Below are 18846 nucleotides of genomic sequence, written 5' to 3'. Positions count from 1 at the left end.
TATATGTGCTGCTTAGGTTGATGAAATGCAAGCCACTGATGAAGACATTTGGATAGAAACTTTTTGGACACAAGGGAAGGAACCATGGGGATGTTTGGAAGAAAGAGAAGTCTAAAGCGGAGAGACCAGCAGGTGAAGACTTTACCAAAAGGAAATGGAGGGCATATTTAAGGAACACAGTTAGGAGGCCAGTGAGTGGCATTGAAGTGCTGCGAGGCAGAAACTAATGGAGAGGTAAGAGAAATCATGGGACCAGACCTGCGGGCCAGTGCCAGGCTCGGGCAGCACAGGGTCCACCAGAGGGCTTTAAGCACAGAAGTGGTAGGTTCCATCCGGCTGCCGTGTTGGAAAACACCTTGGGCCTCTATCATGCACTATGATGCAAACCTGTTCTTGGAGGGCATCCTGCACGACCCAGGTACCCTGTGATTCCCAAGTCTACATCTCATGACCGGATCCTTTAACATGAACATTTTGAACCCTGGGCATGTCACGGTTCTTTCCCAGTCCCCAGGACTTGTTTTAAATGGGTTTCACTTACCCATAAGAGAAAGTACAGTTCCTTTTCTACCCCGGACGTAGCCCTTGCCCACCTCGGCTTCCCGGTGTGCTTTGCGTGTCTTCCTCTTCCCACTCCGCCGCACTGCGCTCCTTTCAGGTCTTCCTAGAACAGTGTTCCCCTGGCCATGATCCTTCCTGGTACGCTCTTCCTATGACCCCCGAGTCTCGGCTGTGAATCTCCTTTGATAACTCAGCTCTAGGAATCGGTCTGATCTACTCTAGCCATCAACTGTAAAGTGAAGCTATGGTTGAATCTACTGTGTGGAGTTACTCATTCCAGAAGACAGACTACATACTGAGATTTTTTTTATTTAGTATTCTTTTAAATTATGTCAATGGTTTTTTTTAATGAGTATATATAATATTATTAAATTATGATTTATAATATTGGTGTTTTCTTTCTTTTGGGGGCGGGGGGATGCTGGAGACTGAACCCTAGGCCTTGCATATAAGCTAGGCAAGGGCTCTGCCACTAAGCTAGAGTCCCAGCCTTTAGTTACTTTAGATTTTATTTTGTCATCAATGTGTGTATGATTACAGGCACATGGATAGAGGTCAGAGGACAACTTTCAGGAGTCAGTTCCCTCCTTCCATGGAGGGTTTCAGAGACCAAGTTCAGACCCTCAGGCTGGTAAGGCAAGGAGGAAAAATGAATCAACACCACAAGCAGGTATGTGTGTATGTGGTGTATGATGTGTGGGTATATGTGTATGTATATGTGTATGGTGTATGTGTTTGTGGTATGCGTTGTGTGTATGTATGTATGTATGTATGTATGTATGTATGTTTGGATATATGTATGGATATATGTATATATGTGGTGTATGTATGTGTATGCATGTGTGTGCGGTACATGTGTGTGTTGTGTGATCTAAGTGTGGGGTGCATGTATGTGTCATGGTGCACAAATGGAAATTAGAGGAAATCCTGTGAAGCCCTTTTTGTGGGTTCCTTGGATCAAAGTCAGGCCGTGAGGCTTCTCAGCGCGCACCTTTTCCTGCTGAGCCATCTTTCTGCCTGTTGTTTTGCTTTTATTGGAATAGTGTCTCATGTAGCTCAGGCTGACCTTGAACTCACAGGATCGCTGAAGCTGGTCTTGAAACCTGGATCTCACTTTTGTCTCCTGAACACTGGATTCCTGCGTATGTACCCCGGGGCCTACCGGCTTTATCTTTTAATTCTGGAATTAGGCTGCTTGGAATGGTATGATAAGCCATACACGCCGGTAGAAGTCTTAGATCTTACTTTGTCGAGTTGGGAGTGGCAGCATGCGCCTTTAATACCAGCATTTGGAAAGCAGTGGCAGGTGAATCATTGTGAGTTTGAGGTCAGCCTCATCTACAAAGTGAGTTCCAGGACAGCCAGGGCATTTAGGCAGAGAAATTCTGTCTCAAAAGACAATATTTTCCTTATGTTCTCTCTATTACTGTCATCTTCTGTGAGGCTTTCACCAGAACCAAAAAGAAATGGAAATGCCCTGCAGCATCTCCATGCGGAGAACACTGCTATCACTGCAGGACACTTTGTCCTAGAGACCACCTTCCTGGTCTCCCTAGTGTTCTGTTCCTATGGAGATGGCTATGACAGGATGATAATGACTTTATCCTAAGTCCCCTTTCTGCCAGTGCCCACCTTGTGCCAAGCAGTGTGGTAAGAGGGAAGACATGATATCTTGTTCAGTCTTTAGAGGATTAAACCATGATTCAGCTCACAGTGGTCATTCTATAATCATCGCAAAAAAAAAATTGCAAATTTGATGGCTATTTACCCAGGTTTCCATACTCAACTCTTCCTTCATCAAAAATATAAGTTGGTTCTAACCCTATCAAATCATACAAAAACCGCTTATACAAAACTAAATACACACACACAAAATAATTAAAAATATATCCTTTCCAATCAGGCCTGGTGGTGCCCTTCTATAATCTCTAGAACAAAGGAGGCAAAGGGAAAAGAAAGGAGAGGCATCCAAGGACAGACAGGGCTCCATGAGACCTTGTCTCAAACAAATAAGAAAACCACCACCACCAACAACAAAGCAGTTTTGTCCGTGTGGTCTGGGGGCCTGTGGCTAGGCTCTGTGGTCTGCTCTCCAAGAGTCTGCATGTTGGAATCCTGGTCCCTAATGTGGCAATTGGGCAGCATACTTCTGAGAGATGGGGCCTCGTGGTCAAAGATTAGGACATTTGGGGGGATGTCCCGAGAAGGATTTATGATAGTTCTTGGGGGACCCTGAATTGATTTTTGCCTCTGCCCCAACTTTGGTTTCCCCAGCTCTGCATGTGGTCTTTCCTTCTTACACACAGTTCCTGGCATCGCAGTGTTATCTGCCACAAAGCTTTCATCAGAGCCAAACAGAAGCGGAGACCATGCTCTTGAGAGCTCCAGAAATGACAACTTCTTTTCTCTGTAAAGTTACCCAGCCTCGGGTATTTAACTGTAGTAATGAAAGACCGATAAGCACAAGGTCTTTTCAGAGTCTGGAGGTGCTGTGCATTTGGGTGTTACAGGATATCTAAGTCTTAGATTTAAAGAAAGAGGACATTGAAATTTGGAGAAAAAAAAAAGTCTGGGCATAGTGTTCGTTTCTGAAGAGATTTATCCTTTATCAGCTAACTTACTACATCCTTAAATTGTTTCCTTTAACTTTCAGATATTAACTTACTTATTTATTCTCTCCCTCTCTCTCTCTCTCTCTCTCTCTCTCTCTCTCTCTCTCTTTCTCTCTCTCCTCCTTTGATTTTTCAAAATAGGGTTGCTTTTTGTAGCCCTGGGCGTCCTTCAACTCTCTCTGTAAACCAAGTGGCCTCGAACTCAGAAATCTGCCTGCTTCTACATCCTGAGTGCTTAAAGGTGTGTGACACCATAGCCAGGCTAGTTTTTTTTTTAAGATGTATTTATTTATTTATTATTTATTTATTTATTTATTATGAGTACACCATTGCTTTCTTCAGATACACCAGAAGAGGGCATCAGACCCCATTGCAGATGGTTGTAAGCCACCATGTGGCTGCTGGGAATTGAACTCAGGACCTTTGGAAGAGTAGTCGGTGCTCTTAACCACTGAGCCATCTCTCCAGCCCAAGGAGGCTAGTTTTTATTTTCAATTATATTTGTGTGTGTGTGTGTGTGTGTGTGTGTGTGTGTGTATCTCTGTGTGTGTATCTGTGTCTGTGTGTGTTTGTGTGTGTGTGTGAGAGAGAGAGAGAGAGAGAGAGAGAGAGAGAGAGAGAGAAAGAAAGAGAGAGAGAAAGAGAAAGAGAGAGAGAGAGAGAGAGAGAGAGAGAGAGAGAGAGAGAGACTGTAGATGTCTGTGGTGTCCAAAAGAGTGTTGTCAGATTTTCTTAACCTAGAGTTACAGGCAGTCTGAATCACTCATACGGACATTTGGAACAGAATCTAGCCCCTCTCTTCAAAAGCAGTCTCCAGCCCTGCCCCCCCCCCAATTCATTTCCTAAGAAATGGTGGCCTGTTTCAGAAACTAGACACATGAAAAGGTGTGGGTGATCACATAAACAAACAGGTAGGAATAAGACAGGAGATGTTTTGATAACAGAGAGAACAGAAAAAAAGACCTTTAGTATGTATTTTGAATTAGAGTTGCTAACTACTTCCTCACAAGTTAGCTCAACCTTTGGTATCTGAGAGAGACAAACAGGGGAGATAGAAAAAACTAGAAAATGGAAAGGTGATTCCCAAAGATTCCATATAAGAAGTACGTTGACCGTTAAAAATGACGAGGGATCCACATCTGTCCGTCTGTCCATCTGTCCAAAGAAGAGCAGCTCTCCTTCGCTCTCACTAAGAAATAACCAATGGTGTGATGGCTTTAACTGGCCGTGTGGGGCAGGCCTGTAATCCCAGCAATGGGGAGGAGGAGTCAGAAAAGTCTGGAGGGGTCAAGGTCAGCCGAGGACACACAGTGAGTGTATAAGTTAGTTCCTATACAAACAAATGATCATCTAGGAAGAATATTGGTTTGAAGCAAGTCTTTGGAGCGATACTTGTGGTCCCCTCCCACCCTGGCTCGGCCTTCGGGAGAACTGACTTTTGCCATTTTGCTCGTGACTAAAGGAGGCTCAAGGGAACTGCATGCTGTGTTTTCCGAATTACACGAATCCGAATTGAAACCTGAGCATAAATGATCCAAGAATGATGTTGTTGGGGACAAGGGAGGTGGCTCAATGGTTAAGACCGCCGACTGCTTTTCTGGAAGATCCAGATTGGAATCCTCCACCTGATGGCTCACAACCATCTGTAACTCCAGTTCCAAGGGACACAAAGCCTCCTTCTACCGCCACAGGCACCAGACATGTACACAGTGCGCATCCACACATGCAGACAAAACTCATACATGTAAAATAAAGAGAAGTAAGTTTTTTTTTTTTTTAAACAGAACTACAGTCTCGTTCGCTGACAGCTTAGAACTGCCTTTGGTTCTTCTGTGATTTGGCATGGTTGAAATTCTGATTGAGTCCAGAATTTAAGGCTGGCAAGGTGGGTCAGTGGGTAATGTGATTGGCTGCTGACAAGCTGAGTTTGAACTTGGGACCCACATGCTGGAAAAAGAGAACTGACTTTCACAAATTGACCTCTGACCTACACACACACACACACACACACACACACACACACAGACACACACAGACACATTCATAAACAGACACACAAAGAGACCTACAAAGACTCACAGACACACTGTGCTACATACGGACACACACACACACACACAAATAAAAAATATAGTGAAAAAAACCAAAGAAATGAAACAAGAATATGGGGACATCCATTCTAAAATTTGAAATGGTGCTTGAGGTCTGGAGAGATGGTTCAGTGACTAAGAGCACTGGCTGCTCTTCCAGAGGTCCTGAGTTCAATTCTCAGCAAACACATGGTGGCTCACAACCATCTGTGATGGGATCCGGTGCCCTCTTCTGGGGTGTTAGAAGACAGCTACAGTGTACTCATATACATAAAGCAAATTAAATCTTAAAAAAAAAAGAAAGAAATAGTGCTTGAAAGAAGCACAAAGCCTTTTGACACTTGACTACAGCTTAGCTTCTGATTCAGAATAGGGTTTTTTAAAATTTGTTTGGGTTTTTTTGTCTTATCAAGTTCATTTAAAAAGATTATCAGCCCACAGGAAAGTTTTAAGTTTTAAGTTTTATTTACTTAAAGCTTTAGATATACTTCCATCTCACATACTTAAAACGTTTTTTTTTACTTTATTTTTTATTTGTGTGTGTGTGTGTGTGTGACATATGTGTAGGTGGTCACAGAAGCTAAACTTGAAGCTGTAGTCACAAATGGTTGTGTGCCAACATGGATGCTGGGAACTGAACTCAGGTCCTCTGGAAGAGCAGCACACTCTCTTAACCAGTGAGCCATCTCCCCAGCATGATTTTTGTGTGCTTTTAAAGGTTTTCCATCTGTGAAACACCTTACGACAGGGCTCAGTGAGCACTTTCCATACAGAGCCAGCTGGTGAATTCTGTAAGCAGGGTGGTGATGCTGGGGACTGAACCCAGGACCTAAGTGTGTGTGTGTGTGTGTGTGTGTGTGTGTGTGTGTGTTGGCATTGGGCTGCCTTGCCACTCAGCTGTATCCCAACAGTCTCCTAAATACTTCAGATTTCAAGGGCCATGTGGTCTCTGTCATAATACCCAGTGCTGCCACTGAACCGTGACCACAACCACATAACAACTTTCATAAGCAGGGAGCTTGGTGATGGTGTCTGTAATTCCCACACTTGGAGGCTGTGGTAGAGGATCAGGAGTCTGAAGACAGCCTGGGCCATATATAGAGAGAGACTGTCTTAGAAAAACAAAAACAGAAGATTATAAATAAATTAGTGTGGCTGTGTTCCAAGAAAGCCTTTTTAAGAGAGAGAGAGAGAGAGAGAGAGAGAGAGAGAGAGAGATGAAATTATGGAGTTTGAATTTTGCATATTTTTGTGTGATGAAATATTATGCTTTTGTTTTTTTAAACAATAAATACAGAAACACTTTTTAGCAAAAGGTTCACAACTTGTGGCATGTAGACTGGAATGGGTTCTGGTTCTCGGCTTGTCAATGTTTGATCTTAGACTATGAAATCAGAATCTTAAGGAATGAAGTGTTGCTTAATGGTGCATGCCTTTAATCCCAGCACTTGGGAAGCAGAGGCAGGTGGGTTTCTGAGTTTGAGGCCAGCCTGGTCTACAGAGTGAGTTCCAGGACAGCCAGGGCTATACAGAGAAACCCTGTCTCAAAAAACAAAACAAAAAAAACCAAAAACAAACAAACAAAAAGATTTACTTAATTAATGTTTGTGAGCATCCTGTCACTGACACATCAGAAGAGGGCTCCAGATCCAATTACGGATGGTTGTGAGCCACCATGTGCTTGCTTGCTGGGATTTGAACTCTGGAACTCTAGAAGAGCAGTCAGTGCTCTTAACCACTGAGTCATATCTACAGCCCATGAAAAAAAAAATTTAAAGACTTATTTTGACTTCCGATGAATGAATGTTTGACTCATGTATGCTCGTAGCACGTGTGTGCCCGATGCCTGCAGATGCCCGAAGAGGGCATTGGAGTCCCTGGAACTGAAGTTATGAATGCTTGTGAGCCACTGTGAGTTCTAGGAACTGAACCTGGGTTCTCTACACAAACCTGAGTCCTCCCTACTGGGAGCACTTCTCAAGTCATCCTCCCACTCCCTGCTGCTGAGCCACCTCTCTAGTCAGCCCCACCCACCCCACCCCACCCCACCCACCCCACCCCACCCCACCCTACCCCACCAGATCCTCTTCCCAGTATAAAGATAAAGGGTTTATTTAGTGCACAGTCCTGATCCGAGAGATCAAGACTTTGACTCTGTAGGTGGCCCTTTTTTCTGGCAGAATTCCAAGGCTGCACTGTACAGGGTAAACAGCTATAATCCCAGTACCCTAGGGGCAGAGGTGAGAAGATCCCAGGTTCAAGGCCAGCCTGGTCTACAAAGAAGGAACCACAGCTCCTCTTGTGCTAGGCCATAATGTAGTGGAAATCCAAGGTTGTAGCTGGAGGTCTGGAGTAAAGACAGTGGGGGGGGGGGTGATGGTGGGCTACTTGGCATGAGAGTATCAGGGTTAGAATGCACAGCTTCTATATTTTGTTGGTTTGGTTTGGTTTGATTTGATTTTACAACACAGGGTTTATCTGTGTAGCCCTGGAACTTGCTCTGTAGACCAGGCTGTCTTCAAACTCATAGAGATCCTCCTGCCTCTGTCTCCCTAGTACTAGGATTAAAGACGTGCACCACCACTGCCTGATAATGATTTCTATTTTTAAGATCCTCCTGTACCCATTATGTCTTCTGTTAAAAAAAAATTAAATAAACTATGAATCAGAAACATAGGTCCAGCTTTGAGATCCAACTGATTCTCATCCACAGCGTTTGTGTTCAAAGTGGGGAAAACAAGAAAACACCTTCTGCTCTTCAAACTGTTATTCCACAAATATAACAAACTAGAAACACCCACAGACCGGAGTAACTACTACACAGCCGGCTGAACCCTCTACCTGAAAGATCTCTGTCCATGGGCCATAAACAACCGCAACAAAATGCGAGCATTCAGCTGAGCCACTGGGTTTGGTGACTTTCCCCTGAATAAATGATCATTTTGTCTTCCCGTTGCTGGGTCCTACCATCTCCTGGCCTGACCATGAAGTGACCCCGCTGGTCAAATGGAAGCATTTATCCAGGCATATTTTCCATTTTTGTTTTATAGTACAGGGTGACGGCTATGTTAACACTTTTTCAGGCGTATTTGGTGGCAAATTATAGGACAAAGACATTAAGAATGGTAAAATGCGGGGAAGGGCACCAGACCACGTTCATTTCCTCCAGCATATGCCTTTAACCCAAAGTCTTGTTGAAGACTGAAAAACAAAACAAAACAAAAACAAACAAACAAACAAAAGGCCTGGCATCCAGGTGAAGCATGGCTGACAAGGACCACTGTTGTAGTTCTGATGTAGTCTGGGAGGATCCTGAGATGCTTTGTTCTTCCGTGTAAGTTTTCAAGTTAGCTACTGGCTGGCAGGAGGAATTCCGTTGTCAAGGTCAGCCTCAAGCCTGGAGCTGACCAGGTCCTTGCAGATCTGGTAAACACCGGAAGTGGTGCAGCCCACTTCAAGGCTAGGAAGTCAGACCCCAGGCACGTGCAATCGCATCCTGTCCGGCAGGTGGGTCAACCACGCCTACACCTATACCATGGGTTTGCACCATGCATCTCCTAGTCACTCTAAAATTGATGCATTGTGTGTCTCACAAGTGAAGATGGCTGTGTACACGTGTGCGCATACACATGGGGACCAGAGGACAATTTTGCATGTCACTCCTCAGAAGCCCTCCACATTGTTTTCTGAGACAGGGTCTCTTACCAGTCTGGTGTTTGTTAGCTGGGCTAAACTAGCTGGCCAGCGAGCCTCAGGGACCTTTCTGTTTTCTCCTCCCCCCTACTCGGATTACAAGCACACACAAGGCTTGGTATCTTCACCTACCTTCTAGGGATAAGACTTGGGTCTGCGTGTTTGTGTAGTGAACACTTTACTAATTGAGCTATGCCCCCTTACCTCCAGTGCTAGGCTAATATTTTTGTGATTTTTACATTTTACTTTTTTGTTGTTTTTGTTTTGTTTTGTTTTGTTTTTGATGCTGAGAATTGTAAGGCCTCAAGTCTTCCTTGGAGAATGAAAAAACAAAAGGAATCAGACAAGGCACAGCACGATGCCGGTGGTGACGTAAGATGGTGTGGGGCTGTGGAAAACAAATATTGAATGTAGGATTTACCACTGAGGGGCTAGGGATGTGGTTTAGTTGATTGGCCAGTTCCAGTGTATTGTTTCTTTACTGTTGTGAATAATGCCACTATGAACATCGGTACACACAAATCTCTTCAAGACTGTGATTAAGAGAAAACTTTTGGCCTGGCAGTGGTGGCTCACACCTTCAATACCAGCACTTGGGAGGCAGAGGCAGGCAGATCTGAGTTCAAGGTCAGCCTAGTCCACAGAGTAAGTTCTAGGACAGCCAGAGCTATATAGAAACCCTGTCCCAACCCCATCCTCAGCCTCTTTTAGATCATATATTATTAATTGTATTTTACATTTTTCAGAAGCACTGACATTGCTTTTCTAAGCAGCAGCACACAGTCTTATGTCCAGGCATCGCAGCGTTCTAGATTTTCCCCATTCCTGCCAATATTTCAGTCTCTGGATTTTTGCTGTAGTTTTGATTTTGTAACAAAATAGTAACCATCCTAGTGGGTGTGAGGAAATAGCTTATTGTAACTTTTGGTCTGCATGATTTCCCTAATTAAAAATGTTAAATATTTTTATAATTATTATTTTTTATTATTGTGATTGCTATTATTATTATTGGTGGTGGTGGTGGTAGTGGTGGTGGTGGTGTGTGTGTGTGTGTGTGTGTGAGAGAGAGAGAAACTTTTTTGCTTTCATATCTCTGGCCTGTGAATATTTTTTTAAAAAATGTATTTATTGCCGGGCAGTGGTGGCTCACACCCTTAATCCCAGCACTTGGGAGGCAGAGGCAGGCGGATTTCTGAGTTCGAGGCCAGCCTGGTCTACAGAGTGAGTTCCAGGACATCCAGGGCTACACAGAGAAACCCTGTCTCGAAAAAAAAAATCCAAAAAAAATCCCAAAAAACAAAAAAAGTATTTATTTATTTTATGTATCTGAGTACACTGTAGCTGTCTTCAGACACACCAGAAGAGAGCATCAGATCCCATTGCAGATGGTTGTGAGCCACCATGTGGTTGCTGGGAATTGAACTCAGAACCTCTGGCAGAGCAGTTAGTGCTGAGCCATCTCTCCAGCCCAACATTCTCTTTTTTAAAGACAGGCTCTGTCTTTAAATGTAACCGTCGCTCTCCTAGAATTCACAGAGATCAGCCTGTCTCTGCCTCTCAAGTGCTGGGATTATAGGTGTGCACCACCACACCTGGCTCAGTTTTCTTTTTAAATTTAATGTTGGTGTGTATGTGTGTGTGTGTGTGTGTGTGTGTGTGTGCGTGCGTGCTCGTGCGCGTGTGCGCTTGTTTTATAAAATGAATTGGGAGAGTGTCTCCTAGAATAGTAAATGTGTAATTCTCTCTCTCTCTCTCTCTCTCTCTCTCTCTCTCTCTCTCTCTCTCTCTCGGGTCTGGAGTTTGTTTCTTTGTCCCCTTACTTGTTTTGTTTAACACAGGGTCTCTCCATGTAGTTCTGGCAGGACTGGACCTCAAGTTGTAGACCAGGTAGCCTTGAACTCACAGAGATCTTCCTACCTCTGCCTCTCCAGGATGGGCTTAAGACATGTGCTGCCATGCTTGAGGTTTTGTCACCTTTAGTGTTTCATCTTACCCTGTATAGATCAGGTTAGCTTAAACTCTGGTTTCCTCTTTTCCTCCCCCCTCCCCTACCCCCTGCCCCTCCCCAGACAGTGTTTCTCTGTGTAGCCCTGGCTGTCCTGGAACAGACTGGCCTTGAACTCAGAAATCTGCCTGCCCCTGCCTCCCAAGTGCTGGGATTAAAGGCATGCGCCACCACTGTTGTTGTGATTGTTAATTGGAAGTGTCTTCTGCATTTTTCTGATGGTTACTCCTTCCCCCTGCATGTTATAACAATATATATCTTTAGTAGGGTCTTTGTTTTATTTTTGAACACTCTGATATAGAACTGGATGGCCTGGAGCTTGCTGTATAACAATGACTTTGAACTTCTTATTTTCCTGCCTCTACTTCCTGAGCTGGGATGACAGTAAAATGTACCACCTGGTTTAATGTTCCCAGGGATCAAATCTAGGAGTTCATGCATACCAGGTGAGCATTACATACTAAGCCACTTCCATAGTCACGTGTCAGTTCCTAGAGTTACTTAAATGTCACCCTGAGATGCAGTGCCATCCCCAGCATAATACTCTATCACCATTGCTCCAAACCCTTCTTCACCTCATGTTCCTCCTCTGCAATCCGCTTCTTCCCCCTTGAAACTGCTGGGCTCCTTCTCTCTCCTCCACAGACTTCAATGGCCAGAACACTTATTGCCTCCTAGTCTCACTTAAAAACAATCTATCAAAGGCTGGAGAGACAGCTCAGCAGTTAAGAGTGCTTGTTGCTCTTCCAGAAAACCTGGATTTGGACTCCTAACTCACATGCTGTGGCTCAGCCACCTGTAACTCCAGCTAGGCTCTAGCGCCCTCTTCTGGCCTCTACAGGCACCTGCACTCACATGTGCATACATAACCACGTGCAGACCCATAATAAAATAAATCTTTTTAAAAGCTATTAAAATCTACATAATGCTATGAATAAGCACTTACCCATTCATGAAGTGGCTGGGGGTCAAATGTGAAAACTGCAGGCACTCTGTGGATTGACATGGTGTGTCGACATCAGGCAGGGGACTTTGAGAAGACATTGGTGGGTAGATTTTAGTAAGGACACTCCGTGTTTCTGTGCCATGGACAAAGGGGAACAAAGTAACATCCATGTGAGATCGACTTCTCTCCCTAAGATGGTTTATGAAACTGTAAACATATTTCAAGGGTGAACACCTTGGGAAACTAAATATGTATAGAAGAGGAAAACTCTAATGGGGAGACACATGAAACATGGGGAACAACTTGGAAATAGCTCCAAGGAAGGTAACTGCAGAAAGCTGATGGAAGAGAAGACAACAGAGTTCTGCAGCGTTGGGCATTTCCCTGGGTGTTCCTGTCCTTGGAGATTGAAAAGAAGGCTGGCCCTTCATCAAGACAGAGATAGATACTGGGCTGAAGAGATGGCTCAGTGGTTAAGAGCACTGACTGCTCTTCCAGAGGTCCTGAGTTCAATTTCCAGCAACCACATGGTGGCTCACAAACATCCGTAGTGAGATCTGATGCCCTCTTCTGGGGTGTCTGAAGACAACCATAGTGTACTCATATAACCCCCCCCCCCCCAATAAATAAATTTAAAAAAAACCCCAAAACATTGTGTGTGGGGTGGGTGGGTGTGTACACGAATTCCTGAGACAGTCAGAGGCATTGTGTATTTCTGGGCTGGAGTTACAGTTAAGTTGGGAATCCAACTTCTATCTTCTGTAAGATCAAGAAGTGCTCTTAACTACTGAGCCGTTTCTCCAGTCCCTTAAGACATTTTCTTATAGCAATGGAAAGCTGATTAACCCAGGGTCTGTTTTACCTACTTGAATATCTTGGCATTGCCTGGAATGTAATGGATTTGATGACATTTAAATCACAGTTGTATGGCTAGTGAGCATAGCTCATTTCTAAAAATCAGTGTCTGACAATAATTTTTAAAGTTAGGCTCAGACATTATAATGAGAAAAAATTAAAATTTGAAAATTAAAAGAAAATTCTAAACTGGTCTTAAAATTGAAAGGAGTCAATTTTACACACATAAGCATGCATGTGCACATATGTGCACACACACACAACTATTGCTGAAAAACAATAAAGGAAATTGTCACATGACTGTATTTGCTACAAAGTCTAGAGTCACAGTTTGCCAAATATGTTGCATAGTAAAATTAAAATTCTTTGCAGAGTTGTCCGGTCTGTAATTTTAACCTATTTCTTAAATTCTTTCTTTTTTTTTAATCTTATATGCATGGGTGCTTTGCTTGCATGAATGTCTGTGTGCCACATTTGGCCACAGAGGCCAGAAATGGGGACTGGGTCTCCCAGAACTGAAATTACAGACAGAAACTGCCATGTGGATACTGGGGATCAAACCCAGGTCCTCTAAAAAAGCAGCCAATGCTCTCAACTACTGAGCTATCTCTTCAGACTCTATTTCTTAAATTCTTAAAGTTTATATATATATATATATATATAGTCAAAGGTAACTTCTTCTTCCCGGAGTCATTCATCTTTGTGTGGGTTCTAGGGGTTGGATTTGGGTTGCCAGGTTTGCATAGCAAGGGCCTTTATCCACTGAACCACCCTGCTAGTTCTATTTGTTAAATTCTCTTAAGCATAGGATCAAATCAACAGGCTTATTCACAGCAACTGATCTCACTTCCAACATTAATTATTGCATCTTGGAATTTATGAAACATTTCTTGAGAACTGTATTGGTTGTGATCATTAACATTATTATTATTATTATTATTATAACTAGCATTTTTGAATACTTATCATGTTCTGATAACAACACTAATAGTTTCATGTCAATAATCCAATCAAAGCTTGAAAATAATGTTAATAATCACTTGTTTAAAATCCTCCAGCTAGGGCTGAAGAGATGGTTCAGTGGTTACGAGCACTGGCTACTCTTCCAGAGTACCTGAGTTCAATTCCCAGCCATCACATGGTAGCTTACAACCATCTAAAATGGGGTCTGATGCACTCTTGTGACATATAAGTATACATGCAGACAGAGTGTGTATATATATACATATATGTGAGTGTGTGTATGTATGTGTGTGTGTATAATAATTTTTTTTTAAAAATCTCCCATCTAGTGCAAGAGATAACAAGCATCAAAACCCCGAATAAAGGCAGATGCAGGAGGCCGAGGGAGGCTGATCTTTGTGAGTTTGAGGCCAGCCTGCTCTACAGAGCGAATTTCAGGGCAGCCAGGGCTAAATAGAACCCTGTCTCAAAAAACCAAAACCAAAACAAGCCAAATCCTGGTCTGCTTGACTTTGGGGTCTGTGACCTTTGGGTCTATGCAGTTATAGAAACCATGGTGTTCATGCAGTTAGCCACCATTGACACTGTCACTGCTAGGCTTTAGTTCTCAGGGCTGAATGCAAGCCCTGCCTCCCTGCCTTTCTTCTGATAAGACATGGTTTACCTGCTCCAGTCTCAAGACCTACCTATCACATGCTAGCTAAGCTTCCTTCCGGTAAGACACAGGCCAGACCATTCCTCCCTGTTTTTATGACTGCTACCTCTTCAGCCCATTCTATTGGCATGTAGCACTGTACCAACCTCCTCCCCAGTTCTGTAACAAGAACTCAGCAGACTGAGGACCGGTATATCAATGTTAGGACAGGCATCTACTGCCAAGTCTTATTATCTGAGTTCAATCCCTAGGATCCACACAGTGGAAGAACCGTTAATCTGACCTTGGCTCTGACCTTGGCATACACACACACACACACACACACACACACACACACACACACACACACACACATATATATAATTCTGAAAATATAATTTTTTAATTTAAAACATATCAAACTCATAAGAATTTTGAGCTATTCACGTATTCAAGACTAGACAGCTGATAAGTAGAAGACTGAAACTAAAATTTACCTCTCTGACTCCCAGGTCAGGTGCTTGCTGTCATATAATACGCTCTGCGTGCAAGCCAAGAACAAGACCCACCACTGACTCAAGATTGATTGATTATTTATTTATCAATGCTGGGGACCAAACCCAGGACATCATGCATATTAATTATGCATTCTACCATTGAGCTTGTCCCCAGCCCAGGTATTGTTTTGAAGATTTATATTATTATTTATTTATGTGGATGTGTATGTAGACGGGTATGTGAATGTGGCCATGAAGACCAGAGGAAGGCACCGGATCCTTTAGGGCTGAATTTACAGATAGTTGTGAGCCACTTGAGAGGGGTGCTGGGAACTGAACTCCAATCCTAAGCAAGAGCAGTGTACGTTTGTAACCAATGAGCCATTGTTGCAGTCCCCAAGACATGTAATATTTAAATCACCATAATTACTTGAGTGCAGTGACATGTGCCTGGTAATCTCAGGTACTTAAGCGGTGAGAAAATAATGAATTGGAAACTAGTCTAGGGTAAACTAGTGAGGACTTACCTAAAAATAAGTGGGTAGGTAGATAGATTAGATAGGTAGATAGATAGGTAGGTAGATAGATAGATAGATAGATAGATAGATAGATAGAAGATAGATAGATAGATAGATAGATAGATAGATAGACAGATAGGCAGGCAGGCAGACAGGCAGGCAGGCAGACAGGCAGATAAGACAGACAGACAGGCAGGCAGACAGAGAGACAGGCAGGCAGGCAGATAGATAGAAATGTCAACGATGTAAACCTAACCTACACGTGCTGGTCTTCATACCAGGCATTGTCTGCAGGGCTCCATGGAGCTCTGGCGTGGCTGGAGTGGCCAAAGAGTTGCAGCCCCGACAAGACCGGCTGCCAGGCCTCTTCGTGGCCCACCACCGCCCTAGAGTCAGTGGCAGGTGGCAGGACACAGCGGGCAGCTAGGGGCCAAGGTTGGGACCACGGAGCAGGAAGTGACTGTGGTAGGATGGAGCACAAAGCTAGCGGTTGGACCAGGTCAAGGTCCAGACGAAAGCTTCTGGAGAGAATAATCTTTCCTGCAGTATTACAACTCAGTAAACCAGGCACTCCAGCCGATCTCAGTGAAATAACTCGCGGCACCCTTTATTCCTTGTGGATAGGACCTTATAAACATTTTAGGGTGGTTTGGGATCTAGAGGCAGATGCTTTCTATTGGCTTGGTCTGAGAAGTTAAGGATACCTCATCTGCATGTAGAAGAACTTCAGGTACCATTCCTGCATGACTGCTTGTCTTGGTCCTCTCAGTGGGCTGTCATGGTCACGTGTTCCAGGACATGGACCTGGTTGGGAGTGGATGTTGTTGTTGTTGTTGTTGTTGTTGTTGGTTTTGGTTTTTTTTTGTTTTTTGGGATTTGGTTTTTTTGACATAGGGTTTCTCTGTATAGCCCTGGCTGTCCAGGAACTCACTCTGTAGACCAGGCTGGCCTCCAACTCAGAAATCCACCTGCCTCTGCCTCCCAGAGTGCTGGGATTACAGGCGTGCGCCACCACGCCCCGGCTGGGAGTGGATTTAAGTGCCTACCATTCTCAATTATGCGACTTGCCATAGATCCTGCATCTGCCCGACCTTACCAGGTTTTCTGTCTGGTGGCAGGGTTCACTGCCCCACATACACAGAGAGAAAACTAGTGCTTATTGGTTTATGGTCTATTCTTTCCATCAATAGCTAAGCGTCATGTTTGGTGACCAGGAAGGATTCTGGAGGGCCGAGGGACATAATCACTGACTCTGGATGGTGTGAGATTAGCGGTTGCCATGGCAATCACAGCAGAGGGACCACAGGAAGCCCTGGCCTGAGCTAAGAAGCTTGAAAGATGGCTTAAAGACAAGAGACTTGTCCTGGGATGCTCCCAGGGTGAAAACTCGCTCCCCAGATCCCTGCTAAGGCCTCTTCCTCCCACTGCTCTCTGAACCTTGAATCTCCAGCTCCGGTAGGGCTGAGGGCCAAGAGCCTCAGGGACAGGGAGTGTCCTTGCCCTGGGTGTTTCAGCTTTGGAAAGTGGTGGTACCTTGTCAATCTCCCTAAGCCCCAGCAGAACTTGGAACAATGGCCTCCTCAGTCCTGACATTTGTGTTGGCTCTCCTCAGGGCCACCTCCTTCCATTTAAGTCCCTTTTTATTGAAGGCAGCTGAATGCTGTCTTATCCGCATTAAGGGTTTTGGGCTACTCGTGGCTACAATTAGGTTTTTATGCCACCCGAGCACAGAAGGCTCCCTTCATTTCCCATGTACACCCTTACAGTAGATTGTCTACTTTGAAGTTCATGGTTAACTTAAACGTATTTTTTTTAAAGATTCCTTTAAAATTATTTTATGTGAATGGGTGTTTCCCCTGCATGTGTCTGGGGACCCAAGAAGGCCAGAAGAGGGTGTCGGATCTCCTGGAACTGGAACTGCAGATAGTTGTGAGCAGCCTGGTTGGGAGCCACCGTGTGGGTTCTGAGAATCGAATCGAGTCCTCTGGAAGAGCAACCAGCGCACTGAGTTATCTTTCCAGTCTCACAGTTAACTTTCCATCAGCAAAGTATTAAAAGAAAGGAAAAATGAGAGCAGTCTACAGCAGTCAGACACTGGGCGCCTCTAACAGAAAGTCCAAGGCAGGCAGCAAGGTGACCAGCACTAGCCACGGGAGGGCTCAGCAGGGACAGCTGCAGTTGCTCCTGTAAGTCCCTTTGCAGGCCAGTATGAACTACACACAGGAAACAAACAAACAAGCTGCCCACTTCTGACTCTTAATATACCTCCAGGTACAAACGATCCAAGGTTAGAAAGAACAGGCATAGCTCAATGATAGAGCTCTGGGGTCAATTTCCAGCACTGAGAACAATTTGAATGAATAAGCCAGATGTGGTGGTGTATGCCTTTAATCCCAGCACTTAGGAGGTCAGAGGCAGGTGGATCTCCCTGAATTCAAGGCCAGCTTGGTCTACAGAGCTAATTCCAGGTCAGCTGGGGCTACATAGAAAAAAAATGTCTCTGAAAGAAAGAAAGAAAGAAAGAAAGAAAGAAAGAAAGAAAGAAAGAAAGAAAGAGAAAGAAAGAAAGAAAGAAAGAAAGAAAGAAAGAAAGAAAGAAAGAAAGAAAGAGAAAGAAAGAAAGAAAGGAAAGAAAAAAGAAAGAAAAAGACAAATTTAATTGATAGCTTTTGTTTTCTGTTTGAGCAGGGGAAGTCCACTATTCACACAGGAAACGGAATGACATCATCACCAGGATGAAGAAAGTTGCCCTCCCCACTGTAAACAATGGCTTGCGATTCTCCTTCTTAGCCTTTGTAAGAAAGGGCAGACACTCACTGGCAAGATTTACCAGCAAGGCACTGAGAAGCCTGGATATGTCAAACCCACGACATTCAGCTAATCCCAGGGTAGGGAGTCAAAGTGAATTCCATGTGTTGAATCTGGCACTTTCTGTGATAAACGACACATAGGAGAATGCTATTGATTTAATAATCTCACTGAAATGACATGTTTTTGATTCAGAAAGAAAATGCCTGTTACAGACACACAGTGAGAAGTTAAAACCCTGACGGCACAGCCAAGTCACTACATCTGATGGGAAGGTCCGGGGGACAGTCTGCCAGCCACATGACTTGCTGACAGAATCATCTGAGAATACTAGGGGAGATGTAAGTATTTGCTATAAAAGCTCTTTGTCATGTGGAATTAAATAGCCCCTATGCCATGGAGACTCATCGTTTAACAGCAGACTTGTCATTTCTCGCAATTCTGCCATCATTAACACTCGCATCATGAGGTCAGCTTCTAATCGAATCTCATAAAGAAACTCCGACTGATAGAGGAATGATTTTCTCCTGGTGGTTGGTTAAACAACTCTGAGAAAACAAGATTATTTGAGGGTCATTTCGAGGTTTCTCATCAGCCGTCTGAAGTTCTCATGCCTTTAGTACTTTTATGTTCTTGTAGTAATTTGCCAGCCCATATGTATGGC

General features: G+C 43.9%; 1 long non-coding RNA gene across 1 annotated transcript; it reads left to right on the top strand.

Moving 5' to 3' along the window:
* The first annotated feature begins 643 nt into the window (after positions 1 to 643).
* On the top strand, positions 644 to 18453 carry LOC127696659 (uncharacterized). The gene is made up of 3 exons (XR_007980296.1): positions 644 to 699; positions 1102 to 1231; positions 18063 to 18453. It is a non-coding gene; the product is annotated as an uncharacterized LOC127696659 (long non-coding RNA).
* The last annotated feature ends 393 nt before the right edge of the window (positions 18454 to 18846 follow it).

This window comes from Apodemus sylvaticus, chromosome 11, assembly GCF_947179515.1.
Source record: "Apodemus sylvaticus chromosome 11, mApoSyl1.1, whole genome shotgun sequence".
Classification (NCBI taxonomy): domain Eukaryota; kingdom Metazoa; phylum Chordata; class Mammalia; order Rodentia; family Muridae; genus Apodemus; species Apodemus sylvaticus.
Note: the sequence above shows the minus strand (reverse complement) of the source record. Positions and strands in the feature narration are given on the sequence as shown.